We start from the raw sequence: 20,765 nt of genomic DNA, 5'->3' as shown, positions 1-20,765 counted from the left end.
GAAAAAATGTCAACTGCAAACATTTGTTAAACATATTAACCAAAATGATAAGCTACTTTCTGAAAGTTTCTTGATGAAACGTAGAAAATTCCATCATCGCCAGGGGCTTTCATATTTTTTAATTTTTAAATAATAGTCTCACTTCTTCCATACCAGCCCCCAAGAATTTTCGAAACCTTCTCTTGATTGAGAATGCTTTCGAAATCCTTGATCCGTGTTAATTAGTTTTTAAATTGGACTAGTTAGCCCTAAAATGAAATTATGCGCGCTTTCAAACTGCATAACAAGTTTTTTTAGCTTTTCTTGCAATTAGTTAGTAATAATTTATTTTCCTATTCCCTATTGCCGGTATTGGCTCCTGAGGTATTTTCAAAATTTTAGATGATTTCCCAAAGAGCCAGGGTCCAACAATGAAATTTTACTTTGAAAATTCTTAACGTTTTTTATTTTATATAATTTTCATAGCAGGATCACGAGTGCGTTGAAATGGCCTTCGTCTATAATCACGGATTCGAATTTTACTTCACTTTTTTGTACTGCAATGCCCCTTCAACAATGGTATTTGTAAAAGTTTCGAGAACATTGTCAATATCCTGTTTATTTTTTTACAAAGAAATGTTAACATCAAGATTACTATCGATGTATGTTTCATATGTATTCCATTCAGTTCAAGAACAATTAGAAGGGGAGCTAATAGGGTTGGAAATCGTTTCATGTGATATTTGAAATGTAACATGGACATGAACAGAATCAATATCAGCGCGAGTAACCAGTTGGCTATAAAGGTGGCTAGGGTCGGTTAAGATCAAATCAATCGCGGAAGGGTTTCTAGAAGAGAAAAAAAAGTAAAGATATCAGGATATTTAATTGAGAAATGTCCTGAAGAGCACTCGTCAAAGAAAATTCTGCCCTTGGAATTGCTTTGCGAATTATTCCATGAGCGATGCTTGGCATTAAAGTCACCAATGACAAAATATGTTGACTTATTGAGAGTCAATTTACGCAAGTCATTTGAAAGGATAATTATTTGCTGCCCATTGCATTCAAAAGACAAATTGTCACTTTCATTGCTGATTTTACCATTTACCATGCTGTGTTTCAACAGAAACACCAAAAGTTTCAAAAACTTTAGTTTTGACTGACGAAAAAAATAATGTTTTATACGCCTATGAATAATGATTGTAGCTCCATCACATGCTCCATCCAGTCAATTGTTACGATAAACAAAACAGTTTAGATCTCTTTTGGGTTTGGATCCAGATTTCAAATAAGCTTCTGTAATGACTTAAATGCAAAATTTCTATACAAATAGATTTCAAACAAATGAACACCCATGAACTTGATTTGTTTAGTCACAGCATAGTAAAGGTATTTCCTGCTTTCAGAAAGGTAACAATACCGTCAATGCTCAGCTCACTACCATTTCAAAAAACATCCCGCGTCCCCATCACTGTATATCCAACTAAAAACAACGGAAACTGTTAATAGCGACCGACTACTGAACCGCACACGATCAAAAGAAAAAAAACATATTCTCCCTAGGGGAGATCAGATCGCTGCTCGCTGGAAATAAATAGGTGCATCCATCAACTTGTCCGCCATTCTATCACTCAATTTAACAGATCAGTAGTTCACTATATTCACTTTCGAGCGGCCAACACATGTATATCATTTTCCATTCACATGACACTTTGTTTTGCCTCGTTCTTCTAACACATCGGTGTCTGGCATCGCATCGTTGCGTTCGATGTGCCGTTTCAAATTGCCCCTGACTGAGATGTACGGGATCGATGGCGTGCGTCGAAATTCCTGCTCCACTTTTATCTTCCACTTTTGGGCGACGGACGATCGTTGACTACACTAGGCGACAAAATCAAAAAGAATATTCACGTACTTTGACCTTTTGCATTGGATTCAATACGTTTTGGCACGTTGATTTCAACTCTGATCTTCAAAATTTCATGACACGTACAGTATTTTTTTTTTTTGAGAAAAATGGTTTTTATTAACAAATTTTTAGACTAAATGTAAATAAATTGTTTTTATTTGCCAACAATTCATACCATTTGTTCACCGAAATTTATGTTTTTCAGGAGGATTCAAAGTAGGGAAAAAGCACCAATTTTATACCCATCGCTAATGTTTGACCCATTAATACTATTTTGGTCTACTATGTATGAAAATCCTAAAATTGATACAGAATTGTTGAGGACCAAAAATTAGTGCTCTTGCCCAACTGTAAGAATGGATAACTTAAAATTTGGATAACATTGATAGCACGAGTCGCATATTCGACTCCATGTTGTAACTAAATTCACGTTGTTTAGTTAAAAAAAGCCGAAATCACAAGTGTATATCACAATTTTGATTCTTCAAATATAAGTATTTTAATTCAAAATAAAAACATTCAAATTATATAAACAACTGACATTTTCCCGTTTCAAAACTGCATCAAAACAATCTATTTTTCGATCTGGTTTTGATATGTTTTTCCTAGAAATGGTAGAAGCAGAAAATGACCGTTTGTGAAAAATCATTCTAAGGATTTGAAATTAGTTTTGTATATGAACTCAAATACTTTTATGTGTCGGTTAAACGTCCGGAAGTATAATTCCATATGTTATACATTTTTGATTATTGTGCATCAACATAAAGCAACTGATCAAAAATGGTACACAATTTGGCACAGACAACATCTTCTGAAAGTTGTATAATTGACGAACGATTGTACCCCGTTTGGCATAAGGTCGTTTGGCATAAAGCCGTTTGGCATAAAGTCATTTGGCATAATAGTCGTTTGGCATAATGGCCGTTTGGCATAATGGTCATTTGGCATAATGGCCGTTTGGCATAATGATTGACTTCGGCAAATGAATATCGGCATTTTTGAATCTTTCACCGAGATCAACACCACCGAGCCCATAGCAAAAATTTGTGGAAGGTTCCTAACAAGCGTGGTGTTCGTTCAGGGATTTTCCAAGCTATTAATGTCAAAAAAATGTTGACAAAAGAAGGGAAAATTAATTTGCAAAATATTGAAAACTCTAATCCAAAGATCTACTAATGCAGCATAATGCAAAAATAGCCTGTATACAAGAGCAGATTATTTTTAACTTAAAATTTCAAAGCTTTTCAACGATTCTATTTTTTTTTTTAATTTTGGAATTGTACATCAAAAACACCGTCTATTATCGAAAGAAGGGAAAATTTGTGATAGAACGTATATTTTTCCAGCATATCTCGAAAGGAGATCATGCGTTTCCAAAAATAAGATATGATGAATATTGAAAGCTTCTAAAGTAATTTTCATCATAACAGCACGTCTTGCAAGAATTTATAGAACAGCGAAATATAAAAATGGTTAACATTTAGCTTTACTAAATAATAATATTTAAAACAGTATAAATATAAAGAACAGCCTATTTTAAAAAAAGGCAAAATTTATGTTTAAACCAATAGAAGATTAGACGCCAAAAATTATTGCTTCATAATAAAACGAAAACATTGCGTTCAGAATCATCAAAGTGATTGTGCTACTTTTCCCCAAATGTCGTTTTTCTGAATGTCGGTTCCCTGAATGCCAGTTCCTCAAATGACCTTTTTCCCCGAATGCCATTCCCCCGAATGACAGGTTTCCCCTAAAAGTGGAGCAGGTGCTGTAATAATCTTCAGCGGCTGGATAGTGAATGGGAAAGAACGATAAGCAACCAAAATAAGGAGGTAGTCTGTCATTCTCGGTTCTACACATGTTGGCAAAAATGCAGAGAATGGTAAAACTCGAAAGAACAGCCAATTAAATAAAGAAGGGTGCATATTAAATGGCTAGTTCGTTCACCACCTTGAAATGTATAAAGTTGCGACAATTATAAGTGCTAAGAACTTTTCGTTGAAGTGGGCTACGGGGTATTTGGGGAACTGGCGTTCGGGGAAACGACATTCGGGGAAAAATAGCACAACCCATCGAAGTAACTGCAGTACAATAAAGTGGGGCAAGAGTTTCTTTTTAAGATTTCTAGCACAATTCAAAACAAAATTTATAAATGTCATGGTGCTTCAAATGCTATTCAAATAAGAGGCTTCCACTCCAAATATCATAAAAATCGATTGAGATTTGGGAAAGTTATGGCTATTTGTTGTTTTTCGACGTGAATATTGTTATTTTTGGTCAAAATTTCGATGTATGTTGGTGCCGTGAAGATAAAATATTTTTCAGTATTTTATGTAGGGGCGTTTCTAGATCTATCATAAGGATGCTTTTAGGTGTATTAGTTTTTGCATAAATGCTTGGAAACGATTTTTGGTCCATAGTGGGGCAAAAGTTCGAATCAGCGGGGCAAAAGTTCGACTCATGTATAAACTCACGAAAAAAAATGCAAATTGCCCGAAATCACCATACTATCATCAAATTTAGCAAAATTTGCCTGATCGTGCGAAAAAGTTCACCAAAGTTTTACATTTTAACTTAGTTCTGCAAAAAACTACTATTTTCGGGTATATTTCAATAAACCCAGTTTTGGGCAATTTTTTGATGAAAATTTAGAGCGTATTTTTCGGCAAACGAGCAATGCTATCGATTGCCGCGCTTTTGCCAGTTGGAGACAAAACATATTTAAAAAAATATAACTAAAAAAACAGCCTACGTATAAAAGAAGGTGATATTTATTTAAATTTTAAATCAACAGTATTTGTACCTTCAATTATGGTTACATAATATTTAGATTAAAAAACATAGAACGTTTAAAAGAAGGGTAAATTTGTGCTAAATATATCAAACATTTCAGTGCAAACATATATTCCAATAGCGAAACTCAAAAGAATAATATTTGAAAGAAGGGTAATTGCTGGACAAATAACAAAACACTATTGGCAATAACTTTCCTAATATGCTTTAGTTTATTCAAGAGCAAATGATTGTTGAATAAAGTGTCGTTGTGTATCAATCGGCTTCAAAATAAGCCTGATGTCATCAGAAAGATTCAATAGAAACGTAAAAACGAATGTCATCTTAAGAAATTCTCATTATGCTAAACGACTATTATGCCAAACGCTCATTATGCCAAACGACCGTTATGCCAAACGACTTTATGCGAAATGACAATTATGCCAAACGACTTTATGCCAAACGGCTTTATGCCAAACGACTTTATGCCAAATGACCTACCACCTTGACGAACAATAATTTAAGATTTCACTTAGTCCTTTCCTTACCACGACTTTGATCGATTTAGTGAAACAAAAGTTTTTTTAAAAACGGCTTGAACAAAAAATAGGAAAAATGGATTACATCTTTCGAAATCAGTTTATTATGTTTTGTTCTTTTCCAACAATAAATTGAAACCATATTTTTTCTATCAAGACTATTAGTTGACTTTTGATTTCATGGGTGCATATGGAATAATTTTGTTACTATTGCATACACGCGGAATGAAACTACTGTGTGGATCCTGAAATTACTGTTATTGGAAATAACATATTATTTTTCAATTGAATTAATACATTTATTATTATTAAAATTTCGAGTAGAAATAAATTTTCTTGCTCGATTTTTATTTTTATTACTTTTATTTGTTGAATCAAAAAATGAGGTTCGTTGAATCAGATATGTTGAATGATAGAATAAAAACGATTGTCATTTTGGGTTTACGAAATTATTAGTGAATCAGTATGCAAATCAAATCAGATCAGAAAAACAAACTTGAAAAGAAAATCATTTTCATCACGATCTAGAGCAAAAGAGTCAAACTGAAACAAAAATGGAAAAGCATGATCAATACTACAGGTAATTTGCGAAGGATTAAAATAAAAGTTAAAATAATTTCATACTATTGCTTTCTAGAACTCAAGCATCAAGACTTCAGTCCAAACAAATGACGCAGGAACGGTATCGGGAAGATATTATGGCATTACAAAGTGCAAAAAGTATCGCATCGTACTTCTTTTTAGCGGTGGTTACAATAGTGTATTGTCCATCGATAATTAGAAAATGCATTAAAGTAAAAGTAAAAGACAAAAAATCAAAAATTCAACAAACACGTTTTCTTTTGCTGCAATTAAATCAATATATAATTTTATATATTCTATACACCAAACTTGTTGTTTCAACAAAATCTATCCTTAATCATTGACAGCTGACTGTTTTAAGCATTTTTGGAAACTAAAAAAATACATTTTTTTTATGTAAAAAAGCATTATTATTGAATTGTTGGTAAGCCGTGAGTCAACAATAAAATTTGTTGACTCTATACAAAATTCTTTAGCCTTTGCAATATTTTCCTCTGCCTATACTATTCGTCTGATCCGGTTTGCCTCAAGATCGACAAAAAGCAAAGGAGCTCTGGGAAAGAGAGGGTTAAAGTAAATAAATTCAGGATGATGCACCTGAAAGCAAAAATAATCGACGAAGTTGTTGGGGGGGGGGGGGGGTAATAACTTTTCAGAAATGGCCAAGAAAATTGTTTTCCTTTGACTTGTTTTTTGATCGCATTTCTAGACGAAATTTCACTATTTTTTTTACTTTTTCTTAAGCGAAACTTAGCTTTTAATATAAAATTCATAGTGTAACTCCAAACTGTACTCAGGTTTTGATAATCAAGTTCATAGTTGATATCCATGAGGAATCAAATCTCAAGAAATGAGTTCTCCAGCAAGAGCAAACCCATTTGAGATCTACCTCCAAAATCTTACATTTGAGATTTATGTATACATTCTTATGCACTATGAAAGGATAGAATCATACATCCAAACCAATAAAAGCAAAAATTCCCAAAGTATGGTACATTTTCCAGTAGTGGAGGTACTAAGCACGATTAAACTTCTTTTAACGCTAAAGATTCAAAAAGTTCAATGAATATTAGAGTGATTCAAAATTTTTTTTTGCTCCACATCGCTCAGTCAGTTCCAGATCAACTTCTGAGTGTCCTTTCAAAATTTGAGCTTATTCGGATGAAAACTGAGACTGCACAAGCCCTTTAAAGTTTGTATGGAAATTATTATTAGAAAAGAAAGCAATTTATTCAATCGGTCATAGTGTTTGCCCATGTGCTCTTGGGGATTAGAACTATGTTGATACTGTGATGTACAATAATCAGCTACAGCTTTGCCATAGTTTTTTTTATCGATTTTTTTATGAGTTTTAAATTTTTGGCTATAATAATTGAGCTGTTCTGCAGACATCACTGGATGTATGCGGTAAAACATAGTAGCCATGATTTGTGCGTGCTATCTTTCGCCCCAGATGCAGCAATGTTGCCTGTTCAGAAGTTAAATGACCACTGTTGAAGAATTTGTGACTGGATATAAATCAATAACTAATTACTGATACGACCGATTTGAAAACGGTCTTCAGCAAATTTGTAGCTGATAAAAGTATCTCACAGTATTACACAGTAGCTCTAATCCTCAAGAGCACATGTGCAAACACTATGACCGGTTGAATGTATTGCTTGCTTTTCGAATAGTAATTCCCATACAAATTGTAAAGGGCTTGGTCAGTTTCAGTTTTCATTCGAATGAGGTCAAACTTCGGGAGGACATTCAGAATTTGATTAAGAATCGAATAAGCGATGTGGAGCAAAAACGATTTTTTGAACCACTCTTATGAATACACATATTATTGTTGTAACGAGAAGTAACGATCATTTACTGAATGAGAAAAAAGTTTTATCGCAGTAACCACGGTGTACTATATCAAGAAGGTGATATATTTCGAAAACTGACAGGTGCTTGACGACGTCATTCCTATCCACCTCGAACAAGTTTGCGAAAAATAATGATCTAGTGGTCCGGAGGGTATATGGTACGATAGAAGTGACGTCACATGTTTACAATCAAACTTGATATTTACATCAGTAAAGGGCGTGCCTTGTTAATTTTTATGGCATGGCAGTAACCAAAGGCATGTCAGAGAAATATAATACCTCCATTAGTGGTACATTGTTCCTTAAATTGCGGTATTTTTTTAATTTGTTCTCCTACAGTTGCGGTATCCGTTGTTTTCTTATGTGATTCTCCATCACAGGAACACTCTACCGCGATTGTGGTACATTTCCCCGAATGTCGGATCCCCGAATGACCCGTTTCCCTGAAAAGTAATGCAGTTCAGTGGGGATTGTCCGACATTACCCCATAAACTATTTCCCCGAATACAATTTTCCCGAATAACGTTTTCCCGAATGAATTACTTTCCTGAAAATTTTTTTCTCGAATGTACCATTTACCCGAAAAAATCGTAATATATTTTAAAACTGAAAGCTAATCATGATTCTGCTGGCAAAATATGTTCTGCGTGCTAACTGGTGTGTTTAGATGAAAACTTGTTTAATTTGTTATTAAAGCAATGAGTAAAAAGTAATTGATGCACACCAGTTTTGCCGCGGGCATTGAACTTAAAACAACTCAAAAATCGTAATTGTTACAGTCTGACACGGACAAAAGATTACATGATAAACAGTTTCAAAGGAAGTGACAAGTTTGGCATATAGATGTTTGACTTATGGACACCGAATGGATCTTTTACCGAAATTTTCTTAGAATACTTTGGGTTATACTGTTCAAATAATTATTGGCACTAAGCTTCCCTTTTTTTTGGTTCTTAAATGGCTGGGCATGGCGTACCATTGGTACCTCGCGTACCTGAAGGAATAAAAAAGACCCCTCTGTGCGGTCCTTAGCCCCCTGACCAGCAACTTCTATCTCTACCTCCTCGCGGTACTGGCCGGTGTACGAGTAACCTTAGGGAAGATCGGGTAACCAACCCCCGGTGGGAACTTTGGTCGTATGCTGACAGGCTTTTGTTTTTGCTTCTGCAAACCTTGAGCGTCTGTACTCCATGTTAGGAGCGGCTGATCATCGTCCGAGTGCCAGAGAAGGACTCTAAGCTAAACTGTGCACTATGGTCCTCCGAACATTTACGGGGAATGGTCCTCCGGAAATCTAGGGGGTTGGTGTCAAGCCCTGCAAGACAGCCGTAAAAACGCCATAATCAACGAGAGAATACGAACCGTGGAACTGTAAATCTCTCAACTTCATCGGGAGCACACGCATACTCGCCGACGTGTTGAAGGATTCGGCATCGTAGCGTTGCAGGAAGTGTGTTGGAAGGAATCAATGGTGCAAACGTTTAGAGGTAACCAAACCATCTACCAGAGCTGCGGCAACACACACGAGCTGGGAACAGCCTTTATAGTGATGGGTGATATGCAGAGGCGCGTGATCGGGTGGTGGCCATTTATTGAGCGAATGTGTAAGTTGAGGCTCAAAAATACCGGTTCTTCATCTTCAGCATAATTAACGTGCACAGCCCTCACTCCGGAAGCATTGAGACGCTTTCTACACGCAGCTTGAACGAGAGTACGACCGCTGCCCAAGCTACGACGGTTAGATCATCATAGGAGATCTAAACGCTCAGGTTGGCCAGGAGGAGCAGTTCAGACCGACGATTGATAGATTTTGCCGCCTCCAAGAATATGCCCATTTGAAGCACTTACTTCCAGCACAGCCTTCCATACCGATATACCTGGAGATCACCACAGCAGACAGAATCGCAAATCGACCACATTTTGATCGATGGACAGCACTTCTCCGACATTATCGACGTCAGGACCCATCGTGGCGCTTACTTCGACTCTGACCACTATCTGGTGATGGTGAAACTGCGGCCAAAACTATCAGTCGTTAACAACGTACGGTACCGACGGCCGCCCCGGTGTGATCTAGAGCTGCATTACCGGAAGAGAGTGAGCTGGATGAAGCCCCTCTTAATGACTGCTGGAGAACAGTGAAAGCAGCCATCAACAATGCAGCTGAGAGCAACGTTGGGTACGTGGAACGGAGTCAACGGAACGATTGGTTTGACGAGGAATTTAGGCAGATTCTGGAGGAGAAGAATGCAGCGCTGGCGGACATGCTGCAGCAAAGGACTCGATAGAAAGTGGAACGTTATAGACGGAAGTGGCAATAGCAGACCCGCCTCTTTCGAGAGAAAAAGCGCCGCCTGTAGGAGACGGAGTGCGAGGAGATGGAACAGCTGTGCCGGTCTCAAGAAACACGTAAGCTCTATCAGAAGCTCAACGCATCCCGAAACGGCTTCGTGCCGTGAGCCGAGATGTGCAGGGATAAGGATGGGAGCATTTTGACGGACGAGCGTAAGGGAATAGACAGGTGGAAGCAGCACTTCGACATAATCTGAATGGCGTTGGGAGCACAGGCAATGAAGGTCGGGACAACGGAGGAAATGCTTTCGTCGGTACTGTGGAGGATGGAAATAAACCTGTCCCCACTTTGAGGGAGGTTAAGGATGCGATTCACCAGCTCAAGAACAATAAAGCAAAGTAAGGTGGTATCAGAGCTGAACTCAAAAAAGATGGACCCGGAGAGGCTGGCCATTTGTCTGCACCGGCTGATAGGCACAATCTGGGAAACAGAACAGCTACACGAGGAGTGGAAGGAAGGGGTAATATGCCCCATCTACAAGAAAGGCGACAAGTTAGATTGTGAGAACTTTCAAGTGATCACCATTCTAAATGCGGCCTACAAAGTATTATCCCAGATCATCTTCCGTCGTCTGTCACCTGTAGTAAACGAGTTCGTGGGAAGTTATCAAGCCGGCTTCGTTGACGGCCGATCGACAACGAACCAGATCTTTACTGTACGACAAATCCTCCAAAATTGTCGTGAATACCAGGTCCCAACGCATCATCTTTTCATCGATTTTAAGGCGGCATACGATAGTATCGACCGCGTAGAGCTATGGAAAATCATGGACGAGAACAGCTTTCCCGGGAAGCTCACGAGACTGATAAGAGCGACTATGGAAGGTGTGCAAAATTGTGTGAAGGTTTCAGGCGAACACTCCAGTTCGTTCGGATCCCACCGGGAACTACGACAAGGTGATGGACTCTCGTGCCTGTTGTTCAATATTGCGCTAGAAGGTGTTATGCGGAGAGCCGGGCTTAACAGCCGGGGTACGATTTTTACGAGATCCAGTCAATTTGTTTGCTTCGCGGATGATATGGACATCGTCGGCCGAACGTTTGAAAAGGTGGCAGACCTGTACACTCGCCTGAAACGCGAGGCAGCAAAAGTTGGACTGGTGTTGAATGCGGCCAAGACAAAGTACATGCTAGCTGGTGGGGCCGAGCGCGACAGGGCTCGCCTAGGTAGCAGTGTTACGATAGACGGGGATACTTTCGAGGTGGTCGACGAGTTCGTCTATCTTGGATCCTTGCTGACGTTAGCCGTGAAATACGGAGGCGCATCATCAGTGGAAGTCGGGTCTACTATGGCCTCCACAAGGAGCTGCAGTCAAAAAAGATTCACACCCGCATCAAATGTACCATGTACAAAACGCTCATAAGGCCGGTAGTCCTCTACGGGCATAAAACGTGGACGATGCTCGAGGAGGACCTGCAAGCACTTGGAGTCTTCGAACGTCGGGTGCTTAGGACGATCTTCGGCGGTGTGCAGGAGAACGGTGTGTGGCGGCGAAGGATGAACCACGAGCTCGCCCAACTCTACGGCGAACCCAGAATCCAGAAGGTGGGTTCTCCGACATTACCCGGAAAACCATTACCCGGAATGCAATTTACCGGAATACCATTACCCGGAAAACCATTTACCGGAATGAACCATTCACCGGAAGACCATTTACCGGAAAATTATTTCTCTACAATCTTTAATTTCTTTATTAACGTCCTTCTAACCGTTTTACTGCCATTTAGGTCAGTATGTTGACCTAAAAATAATGGACAGGGAAGATTCTTCCTTCAAAATACATAAACATCGAAGAGGAGTAAAAGATATCTTCATACTTGATCTTGTTAATATGCACCATATTCAAATATTTGCATTTCATATATGATTCACCCTTCTTTAAAAATAAACTGTTCTTTCAACTTTTCTTTTCTCATCAATTCGCCGAATGTCGTTTCTGCAAATGTCAATTAACCTTTTCCTAGATTTACCCATTTCGGGTCATCTGATATTCACCCTTCTTTATTAGTTGGCGGTTCTTTCGAGTTCCACCGATCTCGGCATTTTTGGCAATACGTGTTTAATCGAGAATGATCATAAATATTCCTCTTGTGATTGCTTATTGTTCTTTCTAGTTTATTACCCTAGCACTGAATACGGATTACAGACATTCAGAGGTATGCAATTTGGAGAATATAGCAAAATCAAGAAACCTCGGAATCCAAAGATGAACGTCACAATGGCGAGTTGTGTCCCTACTCTCGATTACCAAGGCACCAAACTAATACTTAATTTTTAAGCTTTTTATAAATCACAAAGCTAAAATAAGAATTGCATTGTTATATATCGCTTCCTTCGCAAAATTTGTGTTTTTGTATTTTGATACAATATTAAAATTGTTTGTCTAAACTGTATTTTTTAATTGCAAAGGTGTTCTTTTTACTCAAATGCACCATACCTTACTCGACAGGCGATCATTTCGATTTGAAATGACCTCGGTGTTAGGCAGCATCCATTTATTATGTAACGCTTTAATTGGAAATTTTAATAGCTGAGTTCACGGATTTTGTCAGTAAAAGAGTAAATTTCACAGGAAAATCTGTATTTTTATTGTTTACAGTTCAAATTCGGTGCTTTATTTAACAGGATACTGCGATTTATTTTAAGTGTGTGGTATCAAATATGCATAATAAAAATAATTATTCTTATACTCTTTATCCTTGCCTGTAATGTTTCGGTTCATAGCCTAAATTTGAAGACATAGTTTTCCTATCTATATCAGGCTTCTTTTCTAATTAAATCAGAAATAAATTACACTTTCAATCAAATTCGTAATATTCTCATAGCTTATGGCCTACGTTGCGGCAAAGTGAAGCTATTCAAAAAGATTCAGCTGATGTTGGTAAAATTGAATAACGTTGGTTCAAAATAATTCCTGGTTGGCAAATTCGACGACTCTTCAGAGTACCTACTTATATTTATACTCTTCAAACTATAAGCGAATACAAAAATGGTCAGTTGATATAGACTCTCAGCTAATAACTGTAGAAATGCTCCTAGAACAGCTAAGAAGCAGGCTTCGTCCTAGTCGGTCGTGACGCCGGTAAGAAGAACAACATATTTGGTCCATAGCAGTTTGAAGAAGTCTTTTGTAGAAGTGTTTATGGAAACCGAGGAAGTCGAGAATGTCATAACATAATTTGTGCATCAATGAAAGAGAATAAAAATCGTATACAAATGTACTGATGAAGGTCGTCGAAAATGGAAGATTTGGTGTTCCGGGTAATGGTGCATTCCGGTAAATGATTTTTCCGGGTAATGGTACATTCCGGTAAGTGGTCTTCCGGTAAATTGCATTCCGGGTAACGGTATTCCGGGTATTGGTATAGAATCGAACCCAGAATCCAGAAGGTGGCCAAAGCTGGAAGGATACGATGGGCAGGGCATGTTGCAAGAATGCCGGACAGCAACCCTGCAAAGATGGTGTTCGCTTCGGTTCCGGTTGGTACAAGATGGCGTGGAGCGCAGCGAGCTAGGTGGGCGGATCAAGTGCGTATCGATTTGGCGAGCGTGAGGCAGAACCGAGGATGGAGAGATGCGGCCACGAACCGAGTATTGTGGCGTGAAATTGTTATTCCAGTGTTATCTGTGTAGATGTTAACTAAATAAATGAAAAATTAAATACATTATTTTATAAACTCTTCCACTGTTTCCTTGAAAGATTCTTTCTTGTATCCCTGAAGGGGCCCTTTGAGAATTTCGACCTAGGATTTTTGAACGAATTACTTCAAAAATATACCAGAATTTTTGTCGAAGATTCCAAAAGAAATTTATCCACCAATTCCTTCCAGTATTTCTTGAAGGATTTTTTCCAAGCAATCCTCCAGGAATTCAGGAAATACCTTAGAGAATCTTTTAGGAACACCTTCAGAGATTGCTTTAAAAGTTCTTCCAGAGATATATCAAGGAATTTCTCCAGGGAATTCTCTGGGAATTTCTCCATTAGTTTTTTTGGTGATTCGTACAAGGATTCCACAATAAACCATATATTTTCCAAATATTTTTCCCAGTGATTTAATCTGAAGAGAAATGCTTTGTTTAACCCTCTGAGCAAATATCAGTGGAATAACTGGAGGAATAATCTTTTGGAATTTTGTAGATGCCTTCCTGATGGAATACTTAGAGTAGAGAAATGAATACTTTCTAGTTCAATTCTTCTCGTGGAATTCCTGGTCGATTCTCGTTCGGAAATATTGGTGTTTTCTAGAAAAAAAAATCTTGTGTACTTGTAGAATTTTTTGGTAACTCCCTGAAGAAATTTCTGATAACCCAGAAAAATTCTAAGAAGGGAAATACAAGTAAAACCATCGAAGTATTTTCTGGTAGAACGTCTGGCAAAACTCTGATAGATTTTTCTGTTGGAAAATCTAGCGAAGCTCTGGTGATACTAAAAATTTGTGTGATTTGTGCTAACGTAAGAACAACACGACATTAACGATACGCGACGCGAGACAAGACATAACACTTATAGTTCTTACAAACGTCAAGAAAGTTTAAAAAATTACCTTTCTGTCGACCGGTTTCGGGCACGATGTAGCCCATCTACGGGACAATGTCCGGACATTGTCCCGTAGATGGACTACATCGTGCCCGAAACCGGTCGACAGAAAGGTAATTTTTTAAACTTTCTTGACGTTTGTAAGAACTATAAGTGTTATGTCTTGTCTCGAGTCGCGTATCGTGAATGCTCTGGTGATACTTCCAGTGTAAACTCTGGATGAACTCTTTGTCAAATCCCTAAAAAAACTTCTCTCGTAACATTACTGGTGAAATAATTAGAGAAAATACTGGTTAAGGATTTGAAGGAATTATTAGTGAAATCCCTATGAGAATTTCTGCTGAAGTCCTTGAAGGTTTTCCTGGTGGAAATCATGGAGAATTAACTGGGTGATTTCCAGGTGCAATTTATGGAGGAACCTCTAGTGGAATCCTTAGAGGAATTCTTGTTAAAATTACTGAGGAAATTCTCAGAGGAATCCCTGAAGGAATTTTTTGTTGAATCCCAGAAGGGACTCCCCATATAGTCTCTGGAGGATATACTGTTGAATTCCCAAATCCTTATAAGAAATTTTTGGTGAAATTTCTAAAAATTGTAAAATTTGATCACCCCCACGAATCTCTGGAGATATTTCGAGAGAAATTCCTTGAGAATCTCTTGGAGAAATTCTGATAATAAAACCCTTATAAGCAATTTCTAGTACAATCCCAGGATGAATTCCTGATACCCCTTGAGGATTATTGATGATATTAATTCCTTGAATAATTTCGTGAGGAACTCCTTGATTAATTTCGGGAGGATTCCCTTGAAAAAACCCTGGAAGAATTCCCCAGAAAAAAAAAAAAACCGCTGGAAGTAAATTCATAAATTTTGGGAGGAATCTATAGTAAACAGCCTGGTGATACTCAGAATAACCCTAGAGGAATTCCTGAAAGAACCTTAAGATGAATTCCTGATAGAATTCCTGATAGAATTCCTGATAGAATTCCTGATAGAATTCCTGAAAGAATTTTTGCTGGAATCCTTGGAGGAATTACAAATGGAATCCTTGAAGGAAATTCTTATGGAAGCCCTAGAAGAACTCGTGATGAAATCCTTAGAGAAACTTCCGATTGAATCGTTAGAGGAACTTCCGATAAAATCCATATAGGAACATCCAATGGAATCTCTAGCGAAACTCCCAATGGAAACCCTGATGAAACTCCTGATGTAATCCTTCGTGGAACTCTTGATTGAATTCCTGATGGATTCCTTGTAGGAATTCCTGGTACAATCCCTAGCGAAATTCCGTATTAAACTTTTGATGGAATCATCGGAAGAACTGCTGGTGTATTTACTAAATAAATAGGTTGAAGATTGTAGGAAATCGCCAGTGTAATATATAAGCTTAAAATTGATATGCTGACGTCGATGTTCGTACAACATCCCTACAGACGGTACCGTAATTTCGGGTGAAATTGATCATTTTTCACGGAATTCCTAGTCTGTTTTCTATGATATTAACAATGCCAAACAACTAAATGCAGGAAAACAAGTACGAAGGTGAGCCTAATCGACTTATGTACCGAAATTTTCTAACAAATATCATTTTAGTGTTTACAAACATCTCTAGAATAAAAAATCAGGGAATCTCATTTCGTGGTGAAATTGATCACTTGTCAATGCCATTATTGTTAATATTAAAAACAACTCTACATGATAAATTTGAACTCCCTGAATCCGAATATGCTTGTCAAATTCTTAATAATGTAATATTTATATAAATAACGAATAGTTCAATTTCAAGAATTTCACGGAAAACGCCTAAATGTATGCAATTTCTTGAGGAATTCGATGATATCTAGCAGAAATTTAATTATTTCAACCATATGAGCAAATTGGTACGAGTTTTGGTGATGAAATCTGGTTTGGGGATATATCTCAAGCATCCTCACAAACTTTCAGGTTTATACCATAATCAAATCCTTGCTTATAAATAGAAGTTTATAGGTGTTTGTCAATACTGCACCGTGCATGATTTTGAAATTTTACACTATTTACATAGTAATGAACATTCTATAAAGCAAAAAACTTCACAACACACAATTCAACAATAGTTACGACAAACAACGTTCATTGGCTGCAGCTTACATTGATATTTGTGCTCCATTACGAATAAATGAAATTGTGTGATACGATGATCAATTTTACGGTACGATCAGTTCATCAAACATTTGGCTCCGCCCACCGGTGTACTTTGAGCAAAATCAAACTCGTTGATAAAGAGATATTTTAGTATACTATTTTATCTGAAAATTTACGTAATATAAAGAATCGAGGATATGCATGAGCTAATCGAATGCATCGTAGCGTCGAGTTTGATAATCAGATTGATTGCTGTGGAACAAAAACGTAAAATTTTTCATCAAAATAAGAAAATTTGTGAACAAATAAAGAACATTTATCTAAAAAAAACTGTACGTGTTACGAAAAATCTGACAACAGATTCGAAATGCGTGCACCAGTGTTGCATAGCGCTATTTATAGGGACGGGTCGCGGGATTTGGACCACCACTCACGAAGCGTGATGCTATTTCGCCGCAGGATTCCTCATATTGTAATACGACTCTTCACTGCAATGTGTTTGAAATCACGGGGCGCACTTCCTCATTGGAGATGCGCTCGATGCACTTTTAATTCACCGATAAATCAAGCGGATCGAATTGCTTCATCTTTGCTGCACAGTAACACTTATCTGTTACAGAAATTTCCGTTTGGGTGAAAATTTCCATCGATCACACAAAATTCCTTAGATATCGCCACCCACAGTGGCAATCACTTCCTGTGAGCCTCCAGGCAATCTTCTTCAGCAATAGCCAAACGGAAACGGATTATCCACCGGTGGAATGGTGCAGCGCGCCCATCGTTGTTCCGTAGCTAGGTGTGTCATTGCACTTTGCAAACAAGCTTCCTTTCCCCCCTCCGAATAGAAGCGCGACTGGAAACCAAAACAACGACCGGCAACCAACGCGGAGAGAATCACTTCCGAAACAGTAAAACACGTTTGAACTGGCGAAGGTTTAAAAACGGACTAAACTACGCGGCCGAAAAGCGCGCGCTGCCAAATAGAAGTCACCTAACAATTTGACGGTATCTAAGGTAAGCAGCATAGTTGGAATGTCGTTTGAGGGAATTTTCTAAATGTGGGGAATCCTCACGACTCGAGTGAATTTCTACGCAAGCATAAAGATGTAGCCAGTAGGAATTGAGAATGAGTTGAAACTATTTACAAATGGAATGTTGAGCGAAAATAGTACCTAAATTAATAAGTTTCAAAAAATTCAAAAGATTCAATAAGGTTCGAATGAAATCATAATTAAAAATGTAACTAAAAGCTTGTAAAAATAACGTGTGGGCCCAGATAACAATAGCGGTTCAGCGGTAACGCACAGCTATTCAGCTAGACCAAGCTGAGGGTCATGGGTTCGAATCCCACCGGTCGAGGATCTTTTTTTAAAATAATTTTCTCGGCTTCCTAAATCCACACGATACACAAAATGGTCAAATGTCAAAAAAGCTTTCAGTGAATAACTGTGGAAGTGCTCATGAGAACACTAAGCTGAGAAGCTGACTCTGTCCTAGTCGGGACGTCATATCCTATACAATACTTTCCTTTGCATCTTGAAAAATTTAGCTTGCTTCATTGCACCCTAATCCAAAAGCTATGGAGCTGAAATGAAAATGTTTGATAACTCGTTGAGGAATTACAATTTTTTGATATGACATTGTGAGATTTGCTAATAGAATATCTCTGACTTCTCATTTCAAACATAACATTTAATTCTTACGCAACCAAACCTCTTTTTACGTAATGAGTCGGTAGCACGCAGAAATAATTTAACATAAATAGATGTCTATTAATGATTTTGAACTACCGTAAAACGGGGTAACTTTGGTAGTTTTTTTTAAGAAAACTTCAATATTTATGCATTCTGTTCCAAAGAATTACAATTTATATTTTTAAAACAAGTACTGACATCCTAGCTATCGATTGCCAAAAGATTCATTCTGAATGGATGTATTATTTTTCATATAATCGAAAGCGGATTCGGAAAGCGAGTTTTTTTCACCACTGTTGTACAAAATACAACAGCGCGACGACTGAAGTGTTAATCGAACAAAATTGAATGAATTACGAACATTTGTAGGACGTTGCATACCTCTAGGCTTTTAACGCTATATGGAAATTTCTGACTTAGATTACAAAAATGGTCCCAGTTTGTAAAAATGGTTTTCGCTAAGAGATTTGAGACCAAATTCATATGCTACTATATCTAGGCTGTCAAGGCTGTACTTGAGCTTAAGCTTGAGCTTGATTGGCCGCCCGTGGATGCTACTCCAGTATTGCCAGATCAGCTGCACTTACACAAGGAACCAACCGAATGCCTGCTTGGGACTAACAGGCATCCTTAGTGTATAAGTGCTGGTGATCTTCTATTTTTAGGCGAAAATGGTGCCTGCCACGTCAGAATGCAGACCAATGTGGGGAAGGGGGAGGAAATGATGATGCACTAATACTGGCCCACTGTAGACCGTGGCATCCGACTGCATTTACGCCAGTTCATGCGGAAGAGTATGGATTGAGGGAAAGGCATGGCAGAGAGGTTTGCTTTTGTGGTTAGCAGACTGCCTATGTATCAGGCGTAAGGAAAGGCATGAGCGTGGAAGAATAACAGCGTTAGGGAAACGGTTTCTCGTCCGTTTCTGGTTCTAGCGTTCGCTACGAACGAGTAGTTTGAGTGTGATAGTTTTATAATGGAAGATAGAAGCAAGTGAGAGATAAAATAACTACAAAGTACGAGGAAAGGGACGGGCCTGGGATTGAACCGGTTTATGGACAAAAGGTCGAAAGACAAAACGTCGAAAGGACAAAAGGTCGAAAGACAAAAGGTCAAAAGGACAAAAGGTCGAAAATAATTTGCTTGGTGAGAAAATTGTTCCTTCTTTGAAAATGGATTTTTGACCTTTTGTCCCTTCTTTTTTGTTCTTCGACCTTTTGTCCTTTCGACCTTTTGTCTTTCGACCTTCTGTCCTTTCGACCTTTTGTCTTTCGACCTTTTGTCATAGATTCGCATGCAATTCCATGTAGTTTTTGGGGCAAGAATTCTTTTGTAAAAATCAAGTGCATATACCATGACCCCACAGTTATGGATCAAATAGTGTGGAGTCCAACCTATAAAATTCAATAAAACGACATGGAAAACGTAAAATTATAATTTAAAAGCACGTATTGAATCGTTTTAAATTGAAACTTCGGTTAGTAAACTGTTTTGAGTGTAATATTTACATAGGATTGCATAAAAATTAAAAAATTTGTCGATTTCTGAAAACCATATTATGGATCAATTTTCATATTATGGATCAAATTGTGACATATTACGGATCAGTGCGCAAATTCAAAAGATTTTCAACTCAATGCATCTGTATTGCATGTTTTGGCGAAAGTTAACAATGTGTCACATATTACTGCAAAAATAGCAGTGTTAGAGCTGGAAACAAGGGTAAAATGCCCCTTTTTGTGATACTGCATTGTAGTAACTGAGACATGAACTGTTTTCGCTCCACACCAAGTTTTCCACCCATTTTTGTCTGCTAAAAAATGAAATTCACAAACCTTAATGTTTTATTAGTTTTATCCTTTGTGCTATTGTCTGAAAATGTCGAATCCAATGCTTAAAATGCCAGAAATCTACATTCTATGGAAGTGATCCATAACCGTGGTAAACAATCATTTCCTGGTCCATATTATGGATCACTAGTTAGATGTGCTAATATTCGGTATTTAGAGTCAACAATCAAGAAAACTGTTTTCCAAAGATGAATTCATACTAAATCGAAGCAAACGAGCATGTTTTATGGTATAGCATTTGAATTTTACTACCTGTGGGAGCTTATGAATGCTGACGGCACTCCTTACAGAAAACGACCATTCAATGATAGCTGTGTGGTACCAACTAAACATTTGTCAAATACACCGTTATTTAGCGGTTAAAAGTTATGCTTAACATTACAAACGGTAGAAGACAAATAGTATAACATGGGAAAATTATGTTTGAAGTCAACGTTTATGTTTTGAGCGAGTTATCCAATGTTGAACGCCATACTGATTCGTCACTGTGGGTGATCCTTAACTGTGTGGGCATGGTATTTGGGCAGAAATAGTAATTTTTTGATACACTCAAAATTTCTTTGCTAAAAT

General features: G+C 37.7%; 1 long non-coding RNA gene across 1 annotated transcript; it reads right to left on the bottom strand.

Moving 5' to 3' along the window:
* Positions 1-1,712: 1,712 nt before the first annotated feature.
* LOC110677986 lies at positions 1,713-17,583 on the bottom strand. The gene is made up of 2 exons (XR_002501364.1): positions 17,086-17,583; positions 1,713-1,860 (listed from the first exon to the last, which is right to left on the bottom strand). It is a non-coding gene; the product is annotated as an uncharacterized LOC110677986 (long non-coding RNA).
* Between the last annotated feature and the right edge of the window lie 3,182 nt (positions 17,584-20,765).

The sequence above is a fragment of the Aedes aegypti genome, chromosome 3 (assembly GCF_002204515.2).
Source record: "Aedes aegypti strain LVP_AGWG chromosome 3, AaegL5.0 Primary Assembly, whole genome shotgun sequence".
Taxonomy (NCBI): Eukaryota; Metazoa; Arthropoda; class Insecta; order Diptera; family Culicidae; genus Aedes; species Aedes aegypti.
Note: the sequence above shows the minus strand (reverse complement) of the source record. Positions and strands in the feature narration are given on the sequence as shown.